The 18,998-nt window shown below is 42.9% G+C and overlaps 1 long non-coding RNA gene across 1 annotated transcript in view; it reads left to right on the top strand.

Annotated features, from left to right (window-relative positions):
• Positions 1-18,998, top strand: part of LOC131276642 (uncharacterized) — a 67,968-nt gene that overhangs the window by 36,030 nt on the left and 12,940 nt on the right. The gene's annotated exons all lie outside the window — the stretch shown is intronic.

Genomic DNA, 18,998 nt, shown 5'->3' with positions numbered 1-18,998 from the left:
TTCCCCCCAACAGTGAATAAGTGTTCTGTCTGTGCACGTCCTCTCCAGTACTTGTGGTTCTCTTTCTGTGGCAGGGGAGGATCACTGGAGTGGGATGTCAGTGACAGGGGATAACATGGCAGGAAGCTCACCTGGGCATATATATAAGGCATGTAAATTTATGTTCATGGGGCATTGCCATGGTGGATGGAGATTCATAAAGTAACAGAAGGAATATCAAATTGCCATCTAGGGAGCTCTGCCATATTCTCTTAAGACATCAGCCAGAATTCCCCAAGTACAGGGGCAATGACTAGTGAAGGAGGATGTTCTACTAATGGACACTTGATATTGATGACTGTGCTTATGGACCTTTACACTCGAAATCAAAACTTAGCCTAGTATTATAGGGTGTCTAAGAATTGCCTCCTGGGAGCCTCCTTGTTGCTCAAATGTGGCCTCTATCTAAGCCAAACTCACCATATAAATCCATTATCTTCCCCCCTGTATGGGACATGACTCCAGGGTATGAGACTCCCTGGCACGAAGGGATTACTACTAAGCACCAGCTAGCAATGCAACTGGAAAAAGAGCTTGGCCTAAATGGGGAAAAGATAAAGACAAATGAATTTGTGTGGCTAAGAGATTTCAGAGTGAGGTGAATCGGAGGTCATCCCGGAGGTAATGTTCATGCATGTATCAGCAGGATCTCTTTGACTGCCAAAGTAGATTCTACCCCAAACAACTGGGCTCCTGAGGGTTCTGGAGGCATCCAGACACTTGAGTCAGGGCAGATAGCTCAGGAGTTTGGTGCCTTGCTGGTGGTCCCTACTTTGGAATTTATGTTCCCCAGAGTGACAGAATTGGACTCAGTTGTGGTTTCCCTACACATGGCACTTCTGGTCTTCTTTTTGAATCTATAATCAGTACTCAAGTTAGTCCTGTAGAGGCTTGTGTACCCTCCAGGTTGGTTGTGGACAGGCCCGGTGGGCTGCTTCTAATGGCGGCGTGGGGGAACGGGGAGGTTGCCTGAACTTAAATAGTTAAGGATGCAGATCTATTTATGGATGTACCACCTTTTCTTATCCATGCACCAGCTAGTAGACATTCGTATTTTTTCTAGTTTTGGCTGTCATACAGTTGCCATAGGAATCATTGCACAAACACAATTTTGTTTGTCTTGAATAGATTTTTAGAGTGGAGTTAGCAAGAATTATGGTAAGTTTATATTTTTAAGTATCTGACAAAATGTTTCCCAAAGTGGCAGCACCATTTTGCATTCTCACCAGAAATGTATGAGGGCTCCAGTTTTTCCACATCTTCTTTAACAGTTGGTATTATGTCTCTTGATTTTAACCATTCTAGTATATATAGCAGATTTTAATGTGTTTTTCTAGTGATGAAAAGAATCATTTGTTTCTTCTTTGGTAAGTATGTATTCACATTTTTTTCCCATTTTTAAGTGTGGTTTGCCTTTTTTTTTTTTTTAAAGGCATGCAATTCATCCATAGTGCACAATCAGTGGTATTAGGCACAATCACATAGTTATGCTTTGATCACCTCAGTCATCATTAGAGCATTTTTATTATCTCAAAAATAATAAATGATAAAACAAATAAGAAAATCCATCACCTCTAGGTCTCTCTGTGCTTTTTCTGCTGTCCAGAGATCCCATTTCTAGCTATTTTTGCACAAATACTTTTTTCCTCTATAAATTGATTTATGTTTACATTTTATGTAATGGAATCATACATTATGTTACACAATATACTTAGGTCATAGTAATGAAAGCCTCCTGTATTTGTTCTTTTGTGTCTGGCTTTCTTCACCATACTGTCCCCCAGGTTCATTCACATTGTCAAATGGTTTATGACTTTATTTCTTCTTACCACTGCATGAGATTCCATCATGTGAATACATCACCGTTTGTTTATCCATTTACTGGCTGATGGACACCTGGGTTGTTTCCAGCTTTGCAATTGTGAATAGCACCACTATGAATGTAGGTGTGCGGATGTTTATTCATGTCACTGCTCTCAGTTCTTCTGGGTGTTTATCCAGTAGTGGTATTGCAGCATCACATGGCAAATCTATAGTCAACTTCTTTAGGAATTGCCAAACAGTCCTCCACAGTGGCTATACCAATCTGCATTCCTACTGACAGTGAATAAGTGTTCCTACCTTTCCACATCGTCTCCAACACTTGTAGTTCTCTGACTTTTTAATAGTGACCATTCTGATTGCTGTGAGATGATATCTCGTTTTGATTTGTATTTCTCTGATCATTAATGATGTCGAATATTTTTCCATATATTTTTCATTTGTATTTATTTTTTTTTTAAAGATTTATTTATTTATTTAATCCCCCCCCCCCCCCCCCCCCCCCGTTGTCTGTTCGCCGTGTCTCTTTGCTGCGTCTTGTTTCTTTGTCTGCTTCTGTTGTCGTCAGAGGCACCGGAAGTGTGGGCGGCGCCATTCCTGGGCAGGCTGCACTTTCTTTCACGCGGGGCGGCTCTCCTCATGGGCGCACTCCTTGCGCGTGGGGCTCCCCTACATGGGTGACACCCCTGCGTGGCACGGCACTCCTTGCACGCATCAGCACTGCACATGCGCCACCTGCACACGGGTCAAGGAGGCCCGGGGTTTGAACCGCGGACCTCCCATGTGGTAGACGGACGCCCTAACCACTGGGCCAAGTCCGTTTCCCTCACTTGTATTTCTTTGGACAAATGTCTGTTCATGCTTTTTGCCCATTCTATAACTGGATCGTTTGTCTTTTTATTGTTGAGTTGTAACATCTCTCTATATATTTTATATATTAAACCCTTATTGACGTGTGATTTCTAAGTATTTTCTCCCGTTGAATTGATGACCTTTTCACCTTTTTGACAAAGTCCTGGGAGGTGAAAAAGTGTTTAATTTTCAGGAGGTCCCACTTACCTAATTTTTCATTTGTTGTTTTTTCTTTGGATGTAAAGTCCGAGAAACCACCATGTACCACAAGGTCTTATGTTTCCCTACATTTTCTTCTAGTAGTTTTATGGTACTTGCTTTTAAATTTAGGTCCTTGATCCATTTTCAGTTGATTCTTGTACAGAGAGTGAGATAGGGGTCCTCCTTAATTCTTTTGGTTATAGATAACCTGTTCTTCCAGCAGCGTTTGTTGAAGAGTCTATTTTTTTTCTGATTAACACAGACTTGGTAGGCTTGTCAAAAACTAGTTGACCATAGAGCTAAGGGTTTATTCCTGTACTCTCTATTCAATTCCACTGATTGATGCATCTTTCTTTATGGCAGTATCATGGTGATTTGTCCACTGTAGCTTTGTAGTATGTTTCAAGATCTGGCAGTGAAATTCCTTTTATGTTGCTCTTTTTTTTTTAGAATACTTTTGGCTGTTCATGTGCACTTTCCCTTCCAAATGATTTCGTAATTTTCTATTTCTGTAAAGTAGGATGTTCGAGTTCAGATTGGTATTGCAGTAAAAATCTACAATATAATCAGTTTGGGTAGGATTCACATTTTTATGCTATTTAGACTTCCAGTCCATGACACGGAATGTCTTTCCAATTGTTTAGGTCTTTTAAAATTTCTTTTGGCATTGTTTTGTAATTCTCACCATATAAGTCCTGTACTTGTTTTGTTAAATCAGTTGCTAGGTATTTGAGTCTTTTAGTTGCTCTTGTAAATGGAATTTTCCCCTGATTTCTTCGTCAGATTGTGCAACACTACTGTACAAAAACATTACTGATCTCTCTGGTGATCTTGCTGCCTGCCACTTTGCTGAACTCATTTATTAGCTCAGGTAGCTTTGTTGTAGACATTTCAGAATTTTCTAAGTATGAGATCATGTCATCCACAAATAGAGTTTCACTTCTTCTTTTCTTGGATGCCTTTAATGTTTTTCTTCTCTAATTGCTGTACCTAGAGCTTCTATTAAAGGTTGAATAACAATCGTGCTTGTGGTCATCCTTGTCTTGTTCCAGGTCTTAGAAGGAAAACTTTCAACCTTCCCCCACTGGGTAAGATGTTAGCTCTAGGTTTTTCATGTGTGCCTCTTTTATCATATTCAGGGATTTTCCTTCTCTTCATTGATTTTGAAATGTTTTTATAAGAAATGAAGCTAGATTTGGTCAGATGCTTTTTCTGTCTTGGTTGAGATGATCATGTTTCTTTTTTCCTTCAGTTTGTCAATGTGGTGTATTACATCAATTGATTTTCTTATGTTGAACCAGCTTTGCCTACCAGGAGTAAATCCCCTTTGCTTGTGGTGTAGAAGTCTTTTGATGTGCTGCTGGATTTGATTTATAAGTATTTTGTTGAGAAATTTGCATCAATGTTCATTAGAGAAACTGATCTGTAAGTTTCTTTTCCTTACAGAGTCTTCATTTGATTCGGGTATTACGGTGATGTTGGCTTTCTTAAAAGTGTGGGTGATTTTCCCACCTCTTCAATTTTTTGGAAGATTTTAAACAGGATTGGTGTTAATTCTTTTTGAACTGTGGTAGAATTCACCTCTGAAGGCATATGGTCCTGGAGTTTTCTCTGTTGGGAGATTTTTGAAGACAGATTCAGTGTCTTTAAATGTGATTGGTTTGTTAAGTTGTTGTATTTCTTGTAGTGTCAATGTTGGTTGGTTGTGCATTTCTAGGAAATTGCTCCTTTCATCTAGGTTTTTTAGTTTGTTGGCATACAGTTTCTCAGAATATCCTCTTATGATCCTTTTTAGTTCTGTGGGGTCAGTCATAACTTCCCCCCTTTCGTTTCAAATTGTATTTTTTAGGTTCTTTTTTTTTTTTTTTTCTTTGTTTATCTTGCTGGGGTTTGTGAATTTTATTGATCTTCTCAAATGATAGCTTTTTTAAAATTTTTAAATTTTTTTATTTTTTAAAATTTACCCTTCCCCCTTGCTTGCTTGCTGTCTGCTCTCTGTGTCCATTCGCTGCATTCTCTTCTGTGTTTTTGCTTGTCTCCCTTCTTTTTTTTGTTGTGTCACCTTGCCGAGTCTCCACTCCACAGCGTCTCTGTGCCAGGCAGCGCACCGTGTTTTCTGTGGGCTAGGTAGCTCTCCTCAGCACTTGGGGGCCCAGCGGCTCTCCACAGCATGCAGGGAAGCCCGCCGTCACAAGGAGGCCCTGGGACGTGATCTGAGGGCCTCCCATATGGTAGATGTGAGCTCATCTGATTGAGCCACAGCTGCTTCCCTCAAATAACCAGCTTTTGGCTTTGATTTTCTCTATTTTTTTCTTTTCAATTTCATTTATTTCTAGTCTTATCTTTATTATTTCTTCTGTTTGCTTTGAGGATTGCTCTGGTGTTCTTTTTCTAGTTTCTCTTGTTGTTCAGTCAATTTTTGGAGTTTAGCTTTTTCTTCTTTTTTACTATAGGCTTTTAGGTCTATAAATGTCCCTCTCAAGACTGCCTTTGCTGTATCCCATAAGTTTTGACAAGTTGTGATCTTGTTTTATTTGTCTGAATACATTTACTGATTACACTTGGATTTTTTTTTTTTAAATTTTTAAGGATTGATTTATTTTTGTATCCTTTCTCTGCTCCCCCCTCTGTGTCTATTCACTGTGTGTTCTTCTGTATGCACTTGTTTTCTCATCAGGCTGCACTGGGGTCTGTGTCTCTTTTTATTGCATCATCTTGCTGCATCAGCTTTCCGTGTGTGTGGCACCACCCCTGGGTGGACTGTAGTTTTGCTCGGGGTGGCTCTCCTATCCCAGTGGCCATTCCTTGCATGGGGGGCATTGTTACACGGGGGCATCCCTTAGTGGGCCAGCACTCCTTGTGCGCAGCAGCACTATGTGTGGACCAGCTCACCCTATGAGCCAGGAGTTCCTGGCCATCGAATCCTTGGACCTCCTATATGGTAGGTGGACCCTCTATCAGTTGAGCCACAACCACTTTCCATATGTCTTCTTTGACCCACTGATTATTTAGGAGTGTGTTGTTTAGCCTCCACACATTTGTCAATTTACCTTTTTCATGTCTGTTAATGATTTTCAGTTTCATTCCCCTATGATCTGAGAAGATGCTTTGTGTAATTTCAATCTTTTTATATTTATCAAGAGCTGTATTATGCCCTAACATGTGGTCTATTCTGGAGAAGGATCCATGGGCACATGAAAAGAATGTATAACCCGCTGAGTTTGGATGCTGCTTTCTGCATATGTCTGTTAGGTCTAACTTACTGGTCGTATTGTTTCAGTTCCCTGTTTACTCGTTGATCTTCTGTCTAGTTCTGTCTAGTGATGTGATAGGTGTGTTGAAGTCTCCAGTGATTATTGTGGAGATGACTAGTTCTCCCTTCATTTTTCCCCGAATTTGTTTCATGTATTTTGAAGGATCTTAGTTAGGTACATAGATATTTATGTCTGTTTTATCTTCCTGATTGATTGTCCCTTTTATTGATATTTAATGGCCTTCTGTATCTCTTCTCACTTCTTTGGATTTATAGTCTGTTTTGTCCAGTATTACTCTTTGGTTATCCTTTCTGTTATTCTTTCTTTTCTACTCTCCTCCAAGCCTCTCTCTCCTGTCTTTTTCTTTCAGATTCTAAAGTTTCCTCTAATATATCTTTCAAGATGGATTCTTTATTACGAACTGTCTTAGTTTCTCTTTGCTTGTGAATATTTTTTTACCCTCTTTCATATGTGAAGGACAGTTTTGCTGGATGCAGAATTCTTGGCTGGCAGTTCTTCTCTTTCAATCTCCAAATTGTGTCATGCTACTGTCTTCTCACGTCCATGGTTTCTCATGAGGAATGTGCGCTACGTCTTACTGGTTGTCCCTTTTAAGTGATGGTTCTCGTCTCTCTTACTGCTCTCAGAATTTTCTCTTTATCCCTGACGTTTGACTTTCTGAGTAGTATGTGTCTTGGAATAGGTCTATTTGGATTTATTCTTTTTTTTAAGATATTTTATTTATTTCTCTCCCCTTCCTGCCCCCTCCCCCCAGTTGTCTGCTCTCTCTGTCCATTTGCTGTGTGTTCTTCTGTGACCGCTTCTATCCTTATCAGCAACACCGGGAATCTATATTTCTCTTTGTTGAGTCATCTTATTGTATCAGCTCTCCGTGTGTGCGGCGCCATTCCTGGGCAGGCTGCAGTTTCTTTCGCGCTGGGTGGCTCTCCTTATGGGGTGCACTCCTTGCGTGTGGGGCTCCCCTACGCGGGCGACACCCCTGTGTGGCAGGGTACACCTTGCACGCATTAGCACTGCGCATGGACAAGCTCCACATGGGTCAAGGAGGCCTGGGGTTTAAACCGCGGACCTCCCGTGTGGTAAGCGGACGCCCTATCCATTGGGCCAAATCTGCTTCCCTGGATTTATTCTGATTGGGGTACAGTGGGCTTCTTGTCATGTAGGTTCATTTCATGAGAACTGGGTCATTTTCACTTATTATTTGCTCAAATACTCTTTTTTTCCCCCTTTTCCCTTCTCATCTCCTTCTGAAACTCTTATGACATATATTTTGTTGCTTTTTGTGTTGTCATTGCGCTCCCTGAGCTCTTGCTCATTTTTTTCCCTTTTTTTTCCTCTCTTCAATTTCAGCTGTTATGTCTTCCTTATCACTTATTCTTCTATCATTTCAGGTTTGCTATTGTGTGACTTTAATGTATTGTTTTTTTTTAATGATTTATTCCCCCTGCCCCAAACCACGGGTCTCCCATAAGGTAGGCAGGACATCAGTCTAATGAGCCTTATCCGCTTCCTTGTGTGGTTTCTCCTGGTCCCATGACTGAGTGATAACTGCAGGTCTGTAGTGCAGAGCATTGGAGCCACATGCCTGGGTTCACATTAAGGCCCCTCCCCTTGGAGCACCAGAGCTTGAGCAGTCCCTGTCACCTGGGGGAAATTCATACAGTCACCCCCCCACAAGCTCACACACAATCTCACAGTTACCCCACAGAGACTCTCACATTGATTCTCGTAATCCTCCATTCAGCCTAACGTGTAACCCCCAAATGAACAGATCCATCCCTCGGGACTGTGGATGGAAGGACAGAACTCCTTAATGGAAGACCTTTCATCATATCCTCATTCTACTCTGAGCCTGGGACCAGGCTAGGTCTCCAGCCTACAGCTTGCAGGAAGCCCCCTATTTTATCTGTCATATTCACAGGGTGTAGCCTAACGTTAGACTTCCCTGTACCTAGATCCTGACATGTACTTGCTGGGTCACTTCAGGGAGAGTACTTGAGATCTTTGTGCCTGTCGCTCATCTGTAAAATGGTGATTAATAAACATACCTAAGTTTTAGACGTTGTTTTATAATTAAAATCTAACGTTAGCTTCCCTGCCTCCTCAAGCAGTCTCCTTCCATCCTTTATTCCTCTGAAAGGAGAGTCATGGACTCAGTGGGTCCTATGCGTATTTTAAGATAAATTGTCCAGAAATATGTCATATCTTAGATACATGCATTTTACTATTTACAGAGCAGAGGTGACTTTTCATCCTTTGTTCACTCTGGTCCTAGGGCCTTGATGTCAGTCCCACACTCTCTAGGTGAGCTGTGATTTGTCTAAGCCTTAATTAAAAGCAAAAATAATCACCAGCTTCAAAACACAAGATATATCAGATGTGTTTTATTGTGTGTACTAGCTATGACCCAGCCCGTTCCACTGTCAGACTCCCCTTCCCTGGGCCCACCCTCTTCACCCCAGGCTCCCCATCTACCAGTACCTTCCCCCAGGCCGCTTTTACCCTGGGCACCCCATCTGTCCTTTCCCTGGATCCACTATATCTTTTTTCCTTTTTTTTAAGATTTACATTTTATTTCTCTCCCCTTCCCTCCCACCCTTGTTGTCTGCTCTCTGTGTCCATTCACTGTGTGTTCTTCTCTGTCCGCTTGCATTCTTGTCAGTAGCACCAGGAATCTGTGTCTCTTTGTGTTGAATCATCTTGCTGTGTCAGCTCTCCGTGTGTGTGGTGCCACTCCTTGGCAGGCTGCACTTTTTTCATGCGGGGCAGCTCTCCTCACAGGGTCACACTCCTTGTCCATGGGGCTTCCCTACACGGGGGACAACCTGTGTGGCAGGGCACTCCTTGCATCATCAGCACTGCGCGTGCGCCACCTCCACATGGGTCAGGAGGCCCTGAGTTTGAACCCTGGACCTCCCGTGTGGTAGGCGGGCGCTCTATCAGTTGAGCTAAATTGCTTCCCAATCTTGAATTCCCATCCCTTAAAGTCAAAACACATTTTTAATATTTCTGGGTCAGGTTTCTACTCAGGTTTCATCTGTCATGCTGCTTTCCTCACCATATTAACTGGGACATCAAAACTTTAAAGAGTTAAGTCTGGCTTCATCTGTCTCCAATTCTACACATCAGTGGCTTCTCTATACATGATTTACAGAGAATAGATAAATTATATAAAAGAAAAAGAACCAGGTTTTTAAAATTTATTTCTCTCCCCCCCCCCCCCCCCCCCCGTAATCTGCTCTGTTTCCATTCACTGTGTGTGCTTCTGTGACCACTTATCTCCTTATCAGCGGCACCGGGAATCTGTGATGCTTTTTGTTGAGTCATCTTGCTGTGTCAGCTCTCCATGTGTGCAGCGCCATTCTTGGGCAGGCTCCACTTTCTTACGCGCTGGATGGCTCTCCTTAATGGGGCACACTCCTTGCACGTGGGGCTCCCCTACGCCAGGGACACCCCCGTGTGGCAGGGCATTCCTTGTGCGCATTAGCACTGCGTGTGGGCCAGCTCCACACGGGTCAGGGAGACCTGGGGTTTGAACTGTGGACCTCCCATGTAGAAGGCGGATGCCCTATCCATTAGGCCAAGTCCACTTCCCAGAACCAGGTTTTATTTCTAAAACGTCTGGAAGACTGACTAGAAAAATGGGAGGGGCAAGAGGCACTTGTGGACAGCTGTGGGCTCTGCTTCTGCTGGCTCCATGTCTGGAGGGGACAGGCCTAGGCTTCCTCTCCTGTCTGAGTAATCTGACTGCTGGGATCCTGCCATATGACAGCCCCAACCCCCGACTTCTGGAACAAAACTGCAGGAAACAGAGAGGAAATGGAAACCTTAGTCTTTGGGGCTCCATTTGGCTCTAGGAGTGCAGAGAACAGGTGTTGATTTGTATAACACTTTTAAAGTTGACAACCCCTGGTCCAGCCTCCAGGAAAGTGGACAAGGCTGCTTCTTGAGGTTCCGCTGCCTCAGGCCAGCATTTGTCTCTTAAAACTTGTCATGGTAGAGCCGCACCTGGAGAGAAGTGAACGGGCTGAGGGCCCAAACAGTTCTGTCTCCTGCAAAGCCCTGACTCGTGGTGACAGAACCCTGAAGGCAAGGCTCCTCCTAGTGGGTTCATGAAATCAAAGGCTGGGATGGACGTGAATGTAAATCCAATATGTCTCTGAGAGGTGCCAGGTCCTCCACAGGAAATAAGGGGGCCCTGCCGGGGCAGACCCCTGGGTGTTGGGCAGCATGTAGGGCATTAGTGCCTTCATCCACAGGGTTCCTCTTAGGGGTACTGGACCCTATGTTGGCCATAGGGTGCTTTGGCTCCAGGGCCCCAGGTCTTTAGGCCTAAGCTTACCCCAAAATGATATGTGATGTGGGGGCCCCACTCCTTTCTCCTCTTATACTGAGAGCATCAATGTTGGAGCTCAGATCTGTGGCCTCCACTTGGCTTACAAAGCTCTTATGTGCTGCTGAAACCTGACCTGGAGACGACTGGGGTGGTGCTGTTGAATGTTGAGCATCACTGCCTCGTGCTGGGGTTGAAATTGGTCACAGCACAGGGTGCGTTGGTGGTGGCTGCAAAGCCAGAGGCATTGCCTGTGCTGGAGGAGAACACGGCGGGGGTGGACCCAAAGGCCAGCTGGAGCCTGGCATGGCTGCCCAAGGTGAAACCTCTAGGTATCAACCCACCAAAGCTAGCAGTGGTGATGCACAGGGGTGCCTGGCCTTCAGCAGAGGTTGAGGTGGGAGTTGCCAGGTTTTCAAATTGGAAAGAATGGTCAAAGCCAAGGTTTCCAGGAAGCTGCCCACCAGGGACTCCAAATAGGAGCTGGGGCGCTGCTACAGGGTTAAAGGGGAGTTTACACTTTGGGGTCGGGCTGCAGAACCCAAGTGTGTGCAGGCTGGGGGGTGTCTGTGGCTGAGGCAGCGCTGCCGCTGGATGTGCCTGAAAGGCCTGGTCAGATGGGAAGAAGCTGACCCTGGAGCCAGCAGGAGGCCCACAGAGCAGTGGAGGGGGGAGGGATGTGGTATTCATCGGGGTGACCCGACGGTCAGAGGAAGGTGGGAAGTCAAGGCTGCAGGTGTGCTGGTTGAGGGGCTGGAAGTGGCTGCAGAAGCAGCCTCTGGAAGGCCCGTGGAGTGAGGGTCCCCAGGCCTAGTGGTGGGAGGGGTGTCCATGAAAAGGAGTGAGGAGAGTCCACACACACCGGAATCGCTGAGCTCATTCTGAATATGATGGGATACCTGCAGAGGGAGGAGGTGCTGGGAGCTGTACGGAACTCAGAACTGGCATCAGTTGCAGCTGTCACAGACTCTGGGATGCACAGGGACTCTTCTCGGGGGTCTCCCCGAAATTGGCTTGTCCATGCAGCAGCTGCAGGAGCAGGCTCTGGGCTTCTTTCACAGTTCCCACCTTCTGTGGTGCCGGGATCCAGGGCAGAAGAGGGCCTAGCACACAGCCCAGCCTGGTTAGTATCTGATGATGGGTGGCAGCAGGGCTCAGCGAGGTGAAAGAGGCTGAGGGGAGAGGGTGTGCCAGCATGTCAGGTGGGGCTGGGACAGTGAGGAGAGGATGGGTCTGCTGAGCAGCATTTCTTCTGAGGCAAAGGACCCACCGAGGTGGCCACTGCAGTGGATCCCAGGATGAGCCCTGGGCCTGGGGAGTCCTTCCCACATCTCCTCAGCTGTGAATTATTGTGGGGGATGCAGAGGCAGCTGGTGGAGGAGCAGTCCAGGAGCAGGCCAGCGAATGTACTAGAAGGCTCTGAGGTGCTACATTTTGGGGTGCTTCAGTCTTACCACCCGGGGAACTGTTGATTCGTCCAGCGCACTGCTTCCTTTTCCTGGGTCTAGATCCTCAGCAGTGACTCAGTACCCTAGCTGGTGTGTGTGTTTGTGTGTGTGTGAGAGTGTGATGGCAGCCTCAGGTGGGCCCGTCACCTGTGTGACAGCAGAGGAATTTTACATTAATGGTGCCCGGACTGTCGCATATGGGTGAGCCATCCCCTAACTTTTTTCTGCTCTGAGGTGACCAAAGCCTGATTGATCTGGCTTTGATCTGGATTGATCGGGGTTTTCATGGAGGCCAAGGAGATAGGAAGATGCCCATCCTTGCTCACATTCTTTGTGTATCTGTAGAGCAGCTGGGAGACAGACAGGGCTGGATCTCTCCTCTTCTCAGGGGCAGCAAACCTGGAATGGAGCTCTCTGAGTTCCTGACAGCATTTCCTATGTGCATGGTTCAGAGAGATCCAGGAGTTCTGGTTGGAGCTGCTTTCTGTGCTTTGGCAGGAAGTTTTCTCTTAAGGCCCAGGTCTGGGCAGGAGGGAGGCCAGGCCTCCCCTGACCCTCAAAGGCCTAACACAGACTCTGCAGTCCCGGAGCCATCGGAACCCTTCTTTCATTGTCCTGATAGGTCTTTGGCCTTGTTAGGAGCACAGCTTGCTCAGGGAACTGCACCCCTAGGATTAGGAATGCCTGAGAATTCAAACTAGGGGGCCGTGAAATGGAAAGTCATACGTAGGTTCCTCCAAGAAACCCAGACCCCGGTGACGACCACAACCAAAAACGCTGTAAGTTGTTTCTAGTTCAGGGACATCATTTGTTTGTCATTGGTTAGAATTCCTCTCTAGGCCACTAGAAATAGCAACGCATATTCAACTATAGCTATTTATGTTCTTTTTCTTTTTTATAAACTTTAACCTCTGAATACTTAGTGTGTGATTTCAAAATATGTTCTGTGACTGAAAGTAGAAAAAGAAAAAACAAAACCAATGTCTTGCTCTAGCCAAGAGAAATGAATATTTTTGTTCACCTAAAATCCCTGTGTGCCACTCTTCTAGCTGCTTAATTGTATGTCCTAGATAAAGGCCATTATGGTTCTCCTGTTTTTGACTTTGTTTGGAATTGTTTTCAGTGTTTGCTCTGGGGATAACTTCTCACATACTAATCAGTTAATTTTTTAACAATTCAAATAAAATGTAGATCCCTCACAGTCATATAGAGTATTTAAACCCCTACTCTTGGTTATACTTGTCATATGCATTCTCTGTACATGTGGTATGGCCATCTACTCCCAAAAGGGTCTAATTTCTGCTAAATATTCATTCATATATTAATTTAATGTTATCTCTTCGTGAAGTTCAAAATTTTCCTCTTATAATTATTTTTATTCTTCCTGAAGATGTTTCTTTTGCATCTTTATAGAGCACGTTGTCTAGTGATGAATTTAGATTTCTCTGTCCTTTCCGTTTTCTTTTTTGCCTTGAATCCTTGGGCAGTTTTTGGTGTATGTCGTATTCTGGGTTGCTGTTATTTTATTTCAGCACTTCAAAGATCCTGTTTTACTCTCTTCTGGCCTCTATTGGGTCTGAGGAGAAATGACAGGCCTTCAAATTGTTTTTCTCCTATAATGTATCATTTTTCTTAGGGTCCTTTCAGAATTTTTCATCTTTGATTGTCAGCCGATATTTTAAATGATGTGTCAGGGTGTGATTTTCTGAGCTTCTCAGGTCTGTGTATCACAAGGTTTGGTAGTGTTCAGGCTGTTTTAGCCCATATTTATTCTGAACCATTCTGTGTCTTCTCCCTTCAGCATTTAGCATGAATATTTACTGTCCCACAGGTTTCTGAGGCTCTGTTAACTTTAGTTTAACCTTTTTCCCCGCTCTGTGTTCTTCGTTATATCACGTTACTGCTGTAAGTTCCATGTCACTGATTCTTTCCTCTGTTACCTCCATTCTCTTATTTATCCCACCCACGGAACTTCTGAATTGTGGGTTGTTGTGAACTTAGAAAACGAACATACATAACATCATACAGGGCTCTCAACCTCACCCTACCACCAATGCCTTACAATGTCAAACATTTTTAGTCATTAAAGAGCATCCTCAAAATATTACTAGTAATCAAAATACCTTATGATGGTGTATTTTTTCCCAAACCCACCCTATTATCATTTTTTTTATATGATTTGTATGTGAATATGCATAAACAATAGTGTGTAGTGGAAGTTGTGAACTTAATAAAGCAAACATGCATAACATCATAAAGGGGTCCAGTACATCAGCCCACCGCCAACAGTGTTCATTGTTACGTGACATTTGTAACAAAATATGAAAGATTGTAATCAAAATCTTACTACTAACTATAGTCCTTATCTTACATTTGGTGTATTTTTCCTCCAACCTACTCTATTATTATTTTTAAAATATTTTTTTTTGACAGAAGTTGTAAACTTAGGAAACAGTCATGCACATGTGTAGAATTCCCATACAACACCCCTCTATCAACATACCACTGTGTGATGGCACATTTGTTAGATTATGAAATAATATTGGGTTATTATCAGGTTCATAGCTGACATTTGGCACATTTTTTCCATACTCGCACATTATCAACACAGTACATCTTTGGTATATAAGCATAAATATTACGCTATTATTGTTAACCACGGTCCGTAGGTCATTTCAGTTGTATTTTTCTCATGCTTCTCCATATTCCCACCCCCCCTGCAACAGTGATGTATATCTCCTCTAGATCACAAAGGACACTCTGTCCTCTGTACCATCAACCGAAATTCTCATCCGCCTCTGTGTTTACTGTGTTAGCTCCTAGATTATTCCCTAGCTGTCAATTTGCCTTTATATCCCTAGACTACACTTTTCAGTCACATTCCCATTTATATAACAGATGTTAATCACTATATATGTTTAGTGATTAACATCACTATATATGTATAGTGATTAACATCACTATATATAACATCAGCTATATATGTTTTCACCGTTTTACAGTACTGTTAATTAAAACGTCTACATAAATTAAATATCAGTAGTCCATGTCAGTCCTGCTCTTATCTCCTTGAAGCATCCACTACCTACTACTGAGTCTTCAAGATACTTTACTACATTTTTTCCCAGAAGCTTTATGATTTTTGCTTTTATATTTAGGATTTGGTTCTATTTTGAATTAATTTTTGTATAAGATGTGAGGTAGAGGTCCTTTTTCTTTCTTCTGGCTATGGATATCCAGTTCTTCCAGCACCATTTGTTGAATGGACTGTTCTCCCTGAACTGGGTGCATCTGACAGGCTTGTCAAAAATCTCTTGACCCTTGATGTGAAGAACTGTTTGTATTCCTTGAGAGAATCAGTCGATCTCAATAGTTTGGGAAGTCTAGTATTCAAGCCCTCAGCATTGTTGCATGTATCTGTAAATCTGGTCTCTGAAGTAGTGAAGATTGATTGTCACTATGGGCCCTGAGGGGAGGACGGGAGAGATATAGAATAGATGGAAGCAGGGTAACTAGGGGGCAATGAAACTGCTCCACAAGATCATGTAAGGATGGATATAGGACATGTTAATGTACACCAAAAATGTATACAAGTCTATAAACTAAAGTGTAAACCATAATGTAAACACAGGGAAACTAAAAATTTAGAAATTTTACAGTCTGAAATATAAACCGTAATGTAAACCAAAATGGAACCAGGTTTGGAAGCTGTGTTTCAAAATCTATACACCAGCTGCAGCACATGTAACATGAACATGTAAAAAGATCGTTGCTGGGGAAGGGGGAAAGGGTTTGATATTGAATATATGGGAGTCCCCTCTATTGTGTATGTGAATTACTGTGATCTAAAACTTTTTTGAAGACAAAGTTAAAAATTAGAAAAAAAAATTAAAGAGGAATGAATGTAGACACTGAGGAGAAGAAATGAAAGAAAGTACCTTGCCACTGTACATACAGGGCAACACCTATTACAGTGATGAAAGGCAAAAAGTTAAAAACAAAGCTTTATGATATTTTTTATTTTTAGTAATACACCAGTTTATTTTTTCTTTATCTTAATATTTCTAAATTAGTATGTGTATTTCTAATCTTTAAACCCAGCAGTTTATTTTATTTTCCTATTAAGTGCATTTGGCAATATATTAGACTTCATTGTACAAGACATTTTGGACCACAGAGAGTTTCACCTATGGGGAGGGGAGGAGCACTGTTGTGGGTTGTTATCCATGGGGTCGCATGATTGGGAGGGTGTTCTCCAGGGCATGTATATAGGGGCCATAAAAATGTTCTGATATATGTTGGGTATTTTTATAGTGGTTACAGTTACAGACGACAACTGAGGGAGTACAGAGCTCCTACTCAGGAGAGCTCTGTAACATTCCCCGATGGAACAGCAGTAATCCTCCAAGTGCAACAGCAAAGATCAACAAGGAAGGATGGTCCAATGATGAGCCCTTGATAATGATGACTATGCTTATGAGGCTGTGTGCCTGAAATATGAACTAGGCCTAGAGTTGCAGGGTGCCTAAGAGTTACCTCTTGAGAGCCTCCAACTTGGTTAAATGTGGCCAATATCTAAACTAAACTCAGCATGTAAATGCAATACTTTCCCCCCAGCGTGAGACATGACTCCCAGGCGTGAGCTTCCTGGGTGCTGATGGATTATTACCAGTCACCAACTGGTGATGCAACTAGAAAGAGACCTTGAATAAAAGGTCAACTCAGACCAACAGAGTATCTCAGCCTACATATAGGATGTGTTAAAAACTGCTGTTTTACCTTGTATAAAAGGGGGAAATGGCAAAGAGAAATGAGTATATATGGATGACAGTCTTAAAAAATGAGTTGGGGGGTCATCAGAGTGGTTGTGCTTACTCACACCTCAGCAGGACCCCAGAAACAGCTTCAGGAGATACAACCCTAGGTACTGGTTCTCCTGAAGGCTATGGAGACCCACAGAGTATATGGTCATGGCAGATGGATTTTGAGTTCTTTGCCATGTCAATAGGCCCTACTTTGGGATTTGTGCTCCTGAGAGTGATGGAGCTGGACTCAGATATGACCTGTCTACACATGCCTCTCCTGTCACTTTTTCTGAGCCTGTGGTTCATAATATGTATGGCGTGTACTCAGGGGACTTGAATCTCTGAACTGCCCATGTACCAGCTGGGCCCTGAGCCTCAGCAGAGTTGCAATCCCTACTCTCTGTTTCATTGGACTTACCCAGGTCAGCTAACAGGGAGGTGAAGATGGTCAACCACCACACCAGGGAACGAAGACTGCCCACAACTGCAAGCAGGAGAATTACATCCATCAGTCATGAGGAATCTATGCCTCTTCTTTATATAGAGGTAGAGTGGACATCACCATCCCCAGGGTCCACAGAATGGAGGAATAAAACATGGATTAGAGTGGACTTACTGATATTGTACTATGAAACTATTGTGACTAGTAATAGAAGAAATTGTATCATTGACGTGAAGAATGTGGCCACAGTAGATGCTGCGGGCAGGGAGAGGGAAGATAGATGTGATGAGCAGGCATTTTTGGGACTTGGGATTTTCTTAAGTGATATTGCAGGGTCAGATGCTGGACATTATATATCCTGCCATAACCCACTGAATATACTGGGGGAGAGTGTGAACTACAGGGTAAACTATTATCCACGTGGTGCAGCAGTGCTCCAAAATGTGTTCGCCAAGTGCAGTGAGTGTGCCACAATGATGTGGGAGGTTGTTTATGTGGGAGGAGTGGGGTGGGGGAATGGGGGGTATATGGGAACCTCTTTTTTTATAATATAACCTTTTTTGTGATGTATTTATCTTCAGAAAAATACAGATTACAAAAATGATGGAGGTGGGAGTTGGGGACTAGGTTATATGGGCACCTCTTATGTTTTTTTAATGTAACATTCTGTGTCATCTGTTAACTTTAATAAAAAGAAATGTGTTAATAAAATAAAAACGGATGGTTTGTGAAACCGTCACTTCATTTCCGTTGGTCTATGTATCTGTCTTTATTTCAGTACCATGGTGTTTTCACCAGTATATCTTGGTAATACGATTTAAAGTCCAGAAGTGAGAGTCCTCCAACTTCAGTTTTCTTCTTTAAGGTGTTCCTGGTATTCAGGACCCCTTAACCTTCCAAATAAATTTGATAATCATGCTTTCCAATTATTTAAAAAATGGTGTTGGAATTTCTATCAGAGTTGCATAGAATCTGTATATCAATTTGAGTAGAATTTACATCTTAATGATATTTAGTCTTCTAATATGTGAGCATGGCGTGTTCTTCCAATTATTTACATCTTTTTAAATTTCTTTTAACAATGAGTTGTAGTTTTCTGAATACAAGTGATTTACAATGTTAGGTTGATTCTTAAATATTGGTGTTTTATCTGTCATTTTTTATTTTACCACTCTTTTGACACTTTCGGTTACTTTTTCTTACATACTCTATATTTCTAGACTCTCTGTCCTGATTTTTCTTTTCAGGCTGTAACATACCCTTTAATATTTCCTGCAAAGCTGGTCTCTTGATTATAAACTCTCTCAATTTCTGTTTATCTGTGAATATTCTAAACTCACCCTCAATTTTGAAAGACAATCTTACCGGGTATAAGATTCTTAACTGGAAATTTTTCCTTCACAGTATCTTAAATATATCATACCAATGTTGTCTTCTTTTTATGGTTTTTAAGAATACCCAGTTTACTAAGGTGAACTTAACTTTATTGTTAAATATGGGGAACGTGGGAAGCACATGTGACTCATGTGATAGGGTCTCTGCCTACCATAGGGGAAGTCCCAGGTTTGGTCCCTAGTGTCTCCTGGTGAAAAAGAAGAGAAAGTGTGCCTGTATGGCAAGCCATTGTCAGCGTGACGAGCCAAATGTTTGCACTAAGCCAAGTGCCCATATGGTGAGCCGAGTGTCCTCATGGTGAGCTGAGTGTCCACATGACAAACTGAGTCCCCACTTGGTGAGCCAAGTACACACGTGAGTGTCTGGGTGGCATATTGAATGCCCACA

The sequence above is a fragment of the Dasypus novemcinctus genome, chromosome 30, assembly GCF_030445035.2.
Source record: "Dasypus novemcinctus isolate mDasNov1 chromosome 30, mDasNov1.1.hap2, whole genome shotgun sequence".
Classification (NCBI taxonomy): Eukaryota; Metazoa; Chordata; class Mammalia; order Cingulata; family Dasypodidae; genus Dasypus; species Dasypus novemcinctus.
The sequence above is the reverse complement of the archived record's forward strand: the minus strand, read 5'-3'. Positions and strand labels throughout refer to the sequence as shown.